This window comes from Mya arenaria, chromosome 12, assembly GCF_026914265.1.
Source record: "Mya arenaria isolate MELC-2E11 chromosome 12, ASM2691426v1".
NCBI classification, from domain to species: Eukaryota; Metazoa; Mollusca; class Bivalvia; order Myida; family Myidae; genus Mya; species Mya arenaria.
In genome coordinates, this window is record NC_069133.1 from 68,028,620 (window position 1) to 68,041,647 (window position 13,028).

The following is a 13,028-nucleotide window of genomic DNA, read 5'->3' on the forward strand; positions in this document are numbered from 1 at the left end:
CTACATTAGTCAAGACAAAAGTATACCATTGCTGTGGTAAAAAATAAGCACAAGCCCTACACTGGTAAAATGATTTGTGGGCCTGCTAAAATTCTAGCTTTGTATAGCAAGGCACATTTAACCATTTACCACATAGGCAAGTGGCCAGATTACACCTACCAGTCAATAGCCAAATTACTGATAAGCAGTCCGTTTCTGTATAGGCCTTTTAGGGGAATTGAAAAAGAGCAAAGTTAAATTTAAAATTTAAAGTTAAATTTACATTTTACTGACCGTTCCAAGACGGTACCTAACAATTCTTGATAAACATACCTTTTTTATGTATATAGTATGTATGCACTGTGCTGTTTGTGGAGTTTTGTGCTGTTCTTCTATGTTTCTTGTCTGTGATATTGTGTTCTATGTCTTTGCCCAGTGTCACTAAACTAGGTTTATGTTTGAACTTTTAGCTACTGAGCTTGTTTCTGTTGCTTTTTGCATAAATGTTAATACAGCAGTATGACCTTAAAATCAAATTATATTAATAATTAAATATTAAATAAAAAAATAAATATTATATTATTTTATTTCATTTATAACCCTTGTCAAAACAAGAGCTGTCCCAGTATGTGACAAATGCCCCCGAATGTGACATTGACCTATAAACAAGGTCAGTACATGAAAAGTTGATCTCGCCTTTACATGTCAAATGCATAAGGCAAGTTATTTTTAAACATAAAAATACCACCAATATTTGACATCCTACACACTTATGACCTTATATTCAGCATTCCATTGTGAATAAACACTAAGTGTGACCTTGACTATAGAGGTAGGGGCATGGGTCTTGCACGTTACAAGTCCTCTTGGTTTTCAAACACATGTGGCAAGTTATTATAAATCTGTCCATATAAGAGACAGTTACAGCCCGGACACGATACCCAATACTCTATGTCCTAATATGCTGCATTCCATTGTGAATAAACACCTAAGTGTGACCTTGACCTTAGAGGGAGGGACACGGGTCTTGCACATGACAAGTCCTCTTGGTATGTCAAACACATGTGTCAAATTATTATAAATCGGTCCATATAAGAGACAGTCACAACCCAGACACGATAACCTATAATCTTTGTCCTTATATATGCAGAATTCCATTGTGAATAAACACCAAGTGTGACCTTGACTTTAGAGGTAGGGACACAGGTCTTGCATGCGACACATCGTCTTGGTATGTCAAACACATGTGGTAAGTTATTTTAAAATCTGTTCATACAAGAGAAAGTTACAGCCCGGACGCGACAACCTATACTCTATGTCCTTATATGCAGCATTCCACTGTGAATAGACACCTAAGTGTGACCTTGACCTTAGAGGTAGGGACATGGGTCTTGCACGCGACACGTTGTCCTGGTATGTCCTGGTATGTCAAACACATGTGGCAAGTTATTTTAAAATTTGTCCATACAAGAGGAAGTTACAGCCCGGACACGAGTTATTGAGCCGGACACACGGACGGTGCGATTTTAATATGCCCACCTTCGGAGGCATAATAAAACATATCATAAGGAAAGATGGCAAATCAATATTTATTGAATCACGATTATCTAAGGTCTCAGAGAAAATGCAAAGGCTTGACTTTTTTCATTTGAAGAAGCAAGATAACTCAACAAAAGTTCAAGTCAATGTAATGGGCATTGCTTTAAATAAGAATATTATCTTTTGCAATATGTGTTCCAAGTTTCATTTCAATATTATGAACATTTGTTTTAAAGTTATGACCAAGGTAAGTTTTTGCACACCAACACCAACAACAACACAAAGGCTATGACATTGCATTCCCTTTTATGTCTTAAATAAACAGGTGAGCGAAAAAGAAATAACAAGCCAACTTTAAGTCATTGTAAACCCTAACCAATCCCCTCCCCCCTTACCCGGAGCAATTTGGTCGGGTCCTCCGAGTTGTTAAAGTCCTCAAGGTGTTTCTTCACATAGCTGGTGCGAGCAATGAGCACAACGGCCACCTGGGGCTGAATCTCCATCAATATCTGGTCACCAAACGGGTTTGGCTGGGGCTCCTCAGGTTAGGCTGAAATAAGAACATATTAATATCCACTCTCTCAATAGGTAACAATTCATGGCTTGACTCTGAAGAATACTTCATTAACAACTAGAAAGCATCAATATTCAAGTGCCCAAGATTTTTAAATATTGCTTTGAACAACTAAACCGCATTGCCATCTGTCAATATTCAAAGCTTAAATCAGTTGCTTCAAGATTTATGCTTCATGCAAACTTCATCAAATTCAGTGCAAACAATTAAATGATTGTACCTTTTCAAATGACAAGTATAACGCAACAATTAAAGTTTGGTTATAATACAGTTTAAACAATGCACAAATTCTACCTGTAAAATAGTTTATGGAAAGACCAATAAAAGTTTTAAACAATGTTCAAAGGTCACCTGTCAAAACCTCACAGAAAAAGCTCCAAAAAAGTGTTAATACCCTGGAAGATGTACACTTGGATGACAGCGAACCAGCAGGGAGACCACAGATACAGTTTGCTCAGCTCAGTGCAGGGTACTTGATGGGGGGGTCTTCCCATCATCCAATGCCATCATCATAAACAGGTGTGGGACATTCAGCTTCAACAGGTGACATTTCTGAAGGACATTAGACTTAAAGGCACTCTCTAACACTGATTGTTCATTGCCAACCCATCATAATTAAACATTATTGTGAATGTCAAATTACCTGCCACATTATGTCACAGATATATATGAACCTCTTATTTTATCTGCAAATGATGATAAATAATAATAATAATAATCACGAAATTTAAACCAAGTACAGTACCCTGCCTGAAAGAGTCATACCTCCTGTGTGCCGAGGTCAGAGTACATGAGGAAGAGATGGAAGTACTGTTGTAGAGACTTCCTTCATGAACAGCTGTAACACCATTGTCATCAGGTGGTCATTCAACGTGGCAGCGGGGTCCGCTACATAGGTACTTGAGTTTTGGTGGAATAGATATATCATCATTAGGATACTAGGGGACAAACACATACATGTATGATGAATTTACAGTAAACAGACTTGTGTGGAGGTAAATATACTTTTTTCTGATCTTTGAAAGTGATACTGACTTAGAATTATGTTGTTAATTATAAAATTGTATTACTCGTATACTTACAGGGAAAGTTGTTTACTGTATTAACATTTATAAAGATTGTTTACCTGGCTCTCAACCAATCAGAATCTTGTAATCACATCAAGTATAAAAAAATGTTTTAGGAGTAAGAATGGAGCCAGAGTCTTCATGATAAAAAATGTAAGATTGCAGTAAACTAGTCCAAGTTCACAAATGTACCAAGTTTTTTTTAGTTAAGGCCAAGCATAGCAATGTGGAAAGTATCCCTTGTTATTAATCCCCATCCCACCACTATAATCAGTATTTATATATATAAAAAAAGTGATAATGCAACTTGGCTTTTGTTATTAATTATTTTTATTCAATTAATATTATAGGTAAATTGGGGATTAATAACAAGGGATACTTTCCACATTAAAAGTGGCCCGCTGTCCGCCCCTTACACCTACCAGGTGTTGGTTATTAACCCCACTATAATTAGAAGGATTAAATCCTAAAAAAATATCAGCCCACAACAAAACGGTGGTCCATCTATTTTAGGATTTTGACTTTTTTATATATATGACCAAAAAAAACCTTATGAGAGGACACTCTAGTTTTGGCCCTAGCCCTATGTCATATGACCCTACACTACGTGTCTGACCTAGACACCAAGACTAAGACAATATTATTTGATTTTCATCATAAAAAAATAAAAAAAGGTAAACCCTCAACTCAAGCTTATTTTGTTGATAATTTTTTTAATTCATGTATCAGATTTATAATCATAAATATCTACACTTCTTCCTCAAGATAATGAAGGTACCTGGGAGCCCCTGGGCGGAGAATGCTCCATCATTAAGAGAGAAGTGGGCGAGGCACACCACAACCTTGCCAAACACATTTCGAACCTGTACAATATAAACACAATAATGACACCAATTAATGAATAGTTCTTTTTTTCAATTTCAAATGTAAATTTTATGCTCAAACAATCAATCAACAGGAGCTATTTTATGTATGTTTTTTATTATTTATTTTTTGTATTGTAAGCAGTCAAATTGAATGAAGCTTATGAATGAAGAAAAAAATGCTGTCTCCATTTAAGTTACAAGTACATAAATGTAAATATGAATGTAATATAAGTCATTTGCTCACACTGTGTGTTGATTCAGCTGCAGATTTTTAATGTATTCAACAGACTTAAGACTAAGGCAACAATTGATTTTTTTCATACATGTGTCAACGGTTTTGTCCTTATTGTTTCTTAGGAAGAATACAATAAAGAATATAGTTTAGTCCAAAACAAAAACCCTTCTCTGGGCTAAATTTTTATGAGAACCCCACCAAAATGGCATGAACGTATTAGTAGTGCACTATGCTCAATTTCATTCTTTTTACTAATTTGCCAAATATAGTACAGGATGATCAGCGAAAATAAAAATATATGTAAATAGGCCAAATATACAGGTAAATCTTCAATGTTCATGTACTCTTTTTATTAATAAACCTAACCTTAGAGCTGTGGCATTCTAGCAGATCTTCAGCAAACCTTCCCGGCTGTGGAAACATGACATTTGTGGCAAACCAGATACATACAGACTTGCTAGAACGGAGGTTACATGTCAACGCCTCGTACCATTCCGTCGCTGAAGCTCTGTAAAGGGAAACACATATCCAAATCCCTATATAAATATTCAATACACAATTAATAAAACATGGTTCTTTCGCGTGGCTGTGGCTAATCAGTGAAACATTTCACACAGCTGCATAAAAGGTCAAGACTATAGACAGATATATTTTTTAATTGGTCTTTCTTTAAGCTGTACTGACATTATCAGTAAAGAAGTTATTTTGTCAATTATGGTATGTAACAATCACACTTGACAGTAAATGTTTTTCCTTGTTTTTTACTTAATGAAAACATTTCACCTATTCGTGATAACATCATTAATGTTTGTGAAGCTCTGGCCTTGTCAATCTTTAAATCCAAACTAACAGTATATCCATGAATTCCCAATCCAATTTGATAATGAATCATTTCCCAAGCCATCCAAAGTATTAAGCAATGAAAATGCAATGATATAATTCATTTTTTCTCTTCTTATATACCAAATTTTCATCCAACCTACATCTAATGTCTTGAGATCAAGAATTTGTTTGAAAAGTGATAGTGTCACAAATATAACTAGAGCTATCACTGAAGGTGATTAATACCCCCGAACGCGGCCTCTCATTATGATTTATCATTGTATGAAGTTTTATGAAATTCCATTTAGTAGTTTTCAAGTTACTGGACAAAAGTTTGACAAAAAAACACAGAAAAAGGCAATAACTCTGTAATTTGCTAAAATAGTGTAATGATTCATGTACACTGACCTCCTTCTCATTGTGCTGTACCATTGTATAAAGTTTTATTACATTCCATCCGGTAGTTTTCAAGTTATGCTCCGGACAAGAAAAAGTAACAAAGGGCAGTAATCTCTGTAATTGGCTGAAATAGAATTGCAGTTCCTGTACACTGCACTTCCTCTCATTATGATCTATCACTGTATGAAGTTTTATTAAATTCCATTCAATAGTTTTCAAGTTATGCTCTGGACAAGAAAAAGTAACAAAGGGCAGTAATCTCTGTAATTGGCTGAAATAGAATTGCAGTTCCTGTACACTGCACTTTCTCTCATTATGATCTATCACTGTATGAAGTTTTATTAAATTCCATACAATAGTTTTCAAGTTATGCTCCGAACAAGAAAAAGTAACAAAGGGCAGTAATCTCTGTAATTGGCTGAAATAGAATTGCAGTTCCTGTACACTGCACTTCCTCTCATTATGATCTATCACTTTATGAAGTTTTATTAAATTCCATACAATAGTTTTCAAGTTATGCTCCGGACAAGAAAAAGTAACAAAGGGCAGTAACTCTGTAATTAGCTGAAATAGAATTGCGGTTCCTGTACACTGCACTTCCTCTCGTTATGATCTATCACTGTATGAAGCTTTATTAAATTTCATCCAATAGTTTTCAAATTTCAAAGGGCAATAACTCAGTAATTAGCAAGAATAGAGTTATGGTTATTATACACTGCACTTCCTCTCATTATGCTCTACCATTGTATGAAGTTTAATCCAAATCCATCCAATAGCTTTTAAGTTATGCTCCGGACAAGGTAAATTGCAACAGACCGACCGACCACAGGGTGACTCCAATATACCCCCTTCGAACTTCGTTTGTCGGGGTTATAACAAGGACAATCAAAAGAAAAACCACTTTTCCGAGTTGCTCACCACAAACCACTCACATGCCCCCAGGCAGGGAATCATATCGGGAATGTCTTGGTGAGAATCAAGTTAACTAACTGGACAACCCCACACACATACACACACACATATATATATATACACATACTAAGTGAAGGTCTCACTTACTTTGCTTAGTACCACGCACAGTTTTTGTGATTATTTCATCATCCACATCATCGATTCTTTCGTGGAACAATATATAAGCATTCCACCATCTCTTCTGCCGCTGATATGTCATTCTGTTATACAAATTCTATAATTACTCAGGAAAAAAGGAACCACCACAAACGCTAATATAACAACTGTTCACAATTTTCATATTTTTATATATATATAGAGGATATTTATTTATTTCAGTGTAAAATCATATTTTATTTCAAGAGTGTCATAGAAAATATAGTTTTCTTATGATCATGAGTGAAGTTAAATATGATCTTACATTGATATAAACAAATTTTCTGTTTCTTTTATGCTTAATTTTCGGAGTTTTATTAGTTTTTGTAATTTATTTCTTAATTACCCACTTTTTTGAAAAGGGTGTTATTTACACCGCTACCCATGGGGCGCCCATCACGAAAATTATAGCTGTCACCTTTTTTTATGTTCAGTTTGTTGAGAAAAAGTTCTCTGCTATTCATTCTTTTAGCTTATTATTCGCTCGTTTTTTAGTGCAAAGCTTTTATGAACAGTATTCAATGATGTTTTCTTACTGCACATGTTTCAAAAATTACGAAAACACTTTTATTTTAAGCGGGGCATGAATACATAACCAAATAACTACACTGCCATTTAATGAATGAAAATTTGGACGGTCAAATGTGTTGGCAAAACAAATGCGGATAATCATTGGGTTTTTTAGTTTTAGACTGTGTTTCATGATGCATGAATATTCAGTCATCTTACTGTCAGAGACCAGTCTGTTTTGCTTGAAAACAGGTTTGTTTTCCAGGTGAAGAGTAAATGCCACACTTGGGTTATCAGATTATCTGTTAATTGTTGTGTGGATTTTCAGGTAAGCTCGTTTTACGTACTACAATGAAAACAGTTCCAAGTACCTTTGTCCAATGATATAAAATTCTATTTATGTTCGAACAGTTGTTTTCATCTGTAATTTGTTTGGTATGAAAGCAAATGTTCGAACATTCAGCTTCAAGATCAAGAAAACATTTGAAAAACGGGATAACCGGTAATAAACGGTAAGTTGCTAATTTCCAAATATATATTTTATCTAAATTTATAAAACGTTTCTTTAAATATTAAACATTTTTTTGCCAACGTTTTCTGGTTCAAAGAGAAGTGTTCTGTTTAGATCAAGGGGAAGTAACTACAAAGGATTTTAAAGTAGTTCAGAAAGCTGATTTTTTCACACATTATTTTGCAGTGAAAATTCACTGTTGTTATTTCACTGATCAAACCCAATATTTCATCGAAAAAACATGATGTAGCCATGTTTATGTGATTTTTTTCCCATTCACACATAGCAAACCACTGTGGTTTTTCATCAGTTACTACTAGCTTGTCAATAGCTCCATGACTCAACATAGCATCAAGCTTAAAAACAACCATTTATCACCCTACTTTATAAAGAAAGTAAAAAGCAGTTAATGGGATCTTGCATTAAAGTGACCACATCACCTAGATAGTATGTCTTACTACTGCTGTACCTTTTTAGCAAGTGGTCAAACACCTCCCCGATGTAACCCATCATCCATCTTACACTATGACATGATCACCGTCATCAAACTTGTACCACTTAGATGAGCCCTCACTCCTGTAACATAAACATGAGCAAACCCTATTTACACAGTCATTTACACTGTTACTGAGTATACAACATGTAATTGTGTACTAATACAATTTTCCATTACCAAATTTATACATCTTCAGGAGCCCTACTTATTGAGACTATGAGATAATGATCACACGTATGAGACTGTGTACCACATGTGGTGGTGTTAATGTACTTTATAAACACGGCTATATCTATCCACAACAAAATACCTGCGGAGTAAGTAGAGTCTGGTATTGGCCTTTGTAACCACAGTGTACCACCACTCCTGTCAACTTGTACTTTGTGCTCTGGCCCTTCTCATCACAGTCGGTGTCAATAATCTCCCCTGAAACACAACGTCTCAAGATGCATGGGCAAAACACCAAAGCAACTTCTAACAACTGTATATCTGACAGAATGGAACATTCAAATTTTAATGGATTCTTTGTGTTTCCATGGTTATTATACATCTCTTAACCCATTTCATTCGGGATACACCTTTTGGTGTAGTTACCCTTTACGACGTACTGAACTTTCACTTTATTTACTTTCGTTTTGACTGTATTGTTTCCGGTTTATACGTTTTCCGGAATGACCGGATGTTATGCGCAGATAGATGCGCAGAAAATTTTAATGAAGAAATAATTTTAAAACTCAAAAATCGAGTTAAATTTAAGCTTTTTATTGCGATTTTGATGCAAATTTTGGTTGAAATGGATAGGACTTTCGACCACAGTGACGATAGTGATATTGGGATGGTTATAATGACGAAGTTTATGTGAATTTGTTTGATACAAACAGAAGACATATTAAAACATCGATAGAAATCACAAACTATGACATTTGCATTATTTGGTGGAGTTTTTATGACGATCTTGAGGAGTTCTAGAATGATTGAATGACAAAGAGGATCACCCCAAGGTTTCCAAGTGGGAATACAAAGAATGGTGGTCCTAAAGAACAATATGACCCAAGAAAGCCAGGATATTGCATTACTGTCATTTATCAATTAAACTGTTATGGGGGCAAGACTTCTGGACCTTACTGGTCGAGGATTCAAACTGCTATTCCAACCAACATCGCGATGAACATCCACCCGCCCGATTTGCTCCGAAGTGGACATGGGATGATATAAACTGTTATAACTTTTTATAGATTTAAAATATACGCATAATTCTTTCTGCATTTTAAAGACAGATTAATTTAGAAACTTTCATACATTGGATTATGTGACATTTGAAAAAAATTATGTGTGCTTTTTTGCTTTCAATTTGTGCATACCGTATTATATCATGCATAGGACGCACTTTTTTACCTCCAATTCTTGTCTTAAAAAGGGCCTGCGTCCTTTCTATGCTATTAGAATTGCATCTGTTTTTTTCCAAGTCCATTTCAGGTCGAAAATATCGGACCGGGGAAGAACGCGGTAAAAGTAAGTATCTGTACTGCGTCACCGAAGAGAACAACTGACATAGGTAAAATCACGCAAGTTAACACACGCAGAAATGTTTACTTTAAAATGATTTATTGAGAAATAAATTGAAAACAAACATGAGTGCTTACTTTTTTACAAAAGGGACGCTACTCACAAAAACTCGATGTGAGTCAGCACTTTAACTGGTTTGAGTTATAACGGCAACGGAAAATCGGGAAAGGAGGTAAATATCAATTAATCGTTGTTCATGATTTTAATGTTTCGATATTTTACAAAACATTTTGTTGTATCTTACTGTTTTTAAAAAAATAATAAAAAAATGTGCATAACGCAAAGTAGCATTATTGTCACTATCAAATCTTTTTCAAATGTGCGAAGGTGTGAAAAACACCCGCTGTCTGTCATTAGAAAAACATCCATAGAACGAACTATTGAGATGTTAATACCGTATGGTTGTTTGTTCGCACTTTACCCGTCGTGCCTTCCGCTGGCAAGGATAATTACCGACACGCATTAATTATGCCTGACATGCTTTAATCCGCGCAGCGACAAGCCTTATCAAAACAATCATCAGTTTTGACAATACACAGTTTTGCAACGGTTGCAACGGTTGACTGTCATTCAGAACGCATGTCGGAACTATTGCAACGGTTGCAACGGTTGACTGTCATTCAAAAGGCATGTGGAACTATTGCAACGATTGACTGTCAGTCAGAAGGCGTTTCAGGACTATTACAGCATTTGTATAAGTCTTATAATATGCGTGAATGTTCTCAAAATGTCAAGACTTATATCATTGTTGTGTACACTAAATTACCGAAATACGACGATAATTATCGAAATACACAAGACAGTTATCGAAATATGCCTTATATACATTTTTTTTACTTCAATATATGTTATAAATACTTTACCAACCTCAATTTTTCGGCTCCGATTTTGACATTTTTTCGCTGCGTCCTATCTTATATATTAAGGGTTTTTACCCGTTTTTTCAACTATTTTTTTGCCTGCGTCCTATCTATGCTAGCGTCCTATACATGATATAATACGGTATTTATTTTTTGGTGTTTTTTTTTTCATCATCACCTGGTTAACTTGCAAAAAATAATTTATTTAAAATCATTTGCTAATAAAACTTACATAAACATGTGCATATTTTTATTTCCTTTCCAAATATGTAATCTTTATTGGGTCTTGTACCAATAATAAAGAAGTTATTAGTGTTTATACAACACAATGGTCATAAAAAGGCAGATGGCTTATCAGTTATTGGAAAATGCCCAGATATTCAAGGTATCATATCTAACTGGGTCTCAGAATGAAATGGGTTAAGATGCAAGGCTTAACTGCTTTTCACAAAAGATCAATTGTCAGTCATACTTTACAATTATTGGCTGCACTTAATTCCAACCTGAGAAAAAGAAATTTAAATAAAACTGTAATTTAACCCTTTACTTCATAGATATGCAATTTTACTTATCTATCCATAAGATACGGATCTTAACGTTTTATCCATAGCTTCATAGATACGTAATCCTACGTATTCGTAATGTAGGGGCATTTATTTTCATACCTGATACTTGTTTATTTGCTATAAATTCATATTCATGAAGTATAAACATCGATAAATACAATGCACTAAAAAAAACACTATGTTACTATTTAAAGAATTTCGGAATATCGCGAAAAAAGGTCACTGGTATCAAAGATGCGTAAAACGTTGACTGCGCAGGTTTGTGGGCATTCCTGTCTCGTTTTCCTCGTGGAAATTTACACAATACTGCAAGTTATAAGTAACTACCAATAATACAACTATATTTTATTGATCACGCGCCTGACGTCACAGGTCATGGTTCGAAAATGTGTCAAAATGTCGGCCATGTTGGATAAACAAAAAATCATCTGGCTTGTATAAACAAAGGCCATAAATCATTATATGGCACATATGTGTTACTTCTGTTTCGCTAATCCGGTCATAAAAATGCGCATCTGCTTCTACAAATTGAAAGTAAGTACAAATGTGTAATAAAATAATGACTATCCCTATTGTTAAACTTTGACATGACCCAATTTAACATCGATCAGCTGTTGAAACATGTATTTTCGAATACACAAGAATGCAATGTAGAGCTAATTTCTGCCCTTGTTAACTTCAGTTTAAAACAACATTCCTGAATAATGTCATTTATATTTCAGTGTTTGTCTGACGAATCGGAACATTCTGGCTTCGATTAAAATGAGTTTGAGTACGATGTCGAGATGGCGAATTCGGACCTCGGCGTCACGCACACAAGGATACGAGAAATGAGGATTTTTAAAATCAAACCCAATGACAATACCTGGACATGCAATAAACGATATAAATTTAGTAAACAACAACATGCAGGCCTCATTTAGTAGTTGAATAATAACTTTATTTGTTCATTGTAGTGTTTAATAACCGAAAGTTATACGTACTGTGACTGTTTTCAACTGTTCTTTTTTTTCTTCTGTTTCATATATATAAATATACCCTGCTTCTTTGTTGTGAATTATTTTTTAATTCTGTCCATCTTTGTTTCAATTCAGGTTGCATTAAATGAATTATAAAAATATGTTGCTTATATAATATTTTGTGTTATGTTTGATAAATAAAAGTGTAATAAAAAATAATTTTCATCAAATTTGACATATTTTTCTGTTTATTTATGAATATCATGCGGAAATAATTTAGATAACAAAATAAAATTTATATGACTGGATTGGAAATTTAATTCTCTATAAACTTTACATTGATGACTTATTGATTAAACCAAAAGAAATACTAAGAAAATAGGTTTGTAATACATGAGGGTTAAAATTCCAATAATATCAATAATCTCCTATGAAGTAGGGGTACTGATATGAACTGATAAGCCATACACTGGCAGCCTGAAATGGCTAAGGTTTACATGAAGTAAAGGGTTAAGGGTTTTCAATTGACTTAAAAAATAATCAAAAAGCCTTTTATAAGGACTAAGTTAAGAACTGCATTGACTATGAACCCAGACACATTTGGTTTAAGACCACAATACTAGTTGGTAACATCAGATATATCAGTGAAACATTACTGTGAGCACTATAGTCTGCTTGTCCAACTAATGTGACACATCTAAGAGTGATTGGCGCCGCACTGAAGTGCGCGTCTATTATGGAATGGGAATTTATTTAAGTTAGTGGTAGGAGTGTTTTTTAAGTTGATTGACAGTTTGGTTTTACTGTTATTTCATTATGATTAAAAAATGCAAATTGATGGCGATTGCATGGGTGTTAAAAATGCTATTTATAGTTGAATAGATTGTCTTCAATTTATCTTCAAAACATTATATCGGAAGAACGACAAATAAGTTTAATAACTGTTCCCGATTCGTTTACGTTTTCCGATTG

At 34.4% G+C, this 13,028-nt stretch overlaps 1 pseudogene; it reads right to left on the reverse strand.

The window, feature by feature from the left end:
- Window positions 1-1,889: 1,889 nt before the first annotated feature.
- LOC128210916 (probable ubiquitin carboxyl-terminal hydrolase FAF-X) overlaps window positions 1,890-13,028 on the reverse strand; it is a 59,923-nt pseudogene continuing 48,784 nt past the window's right edge.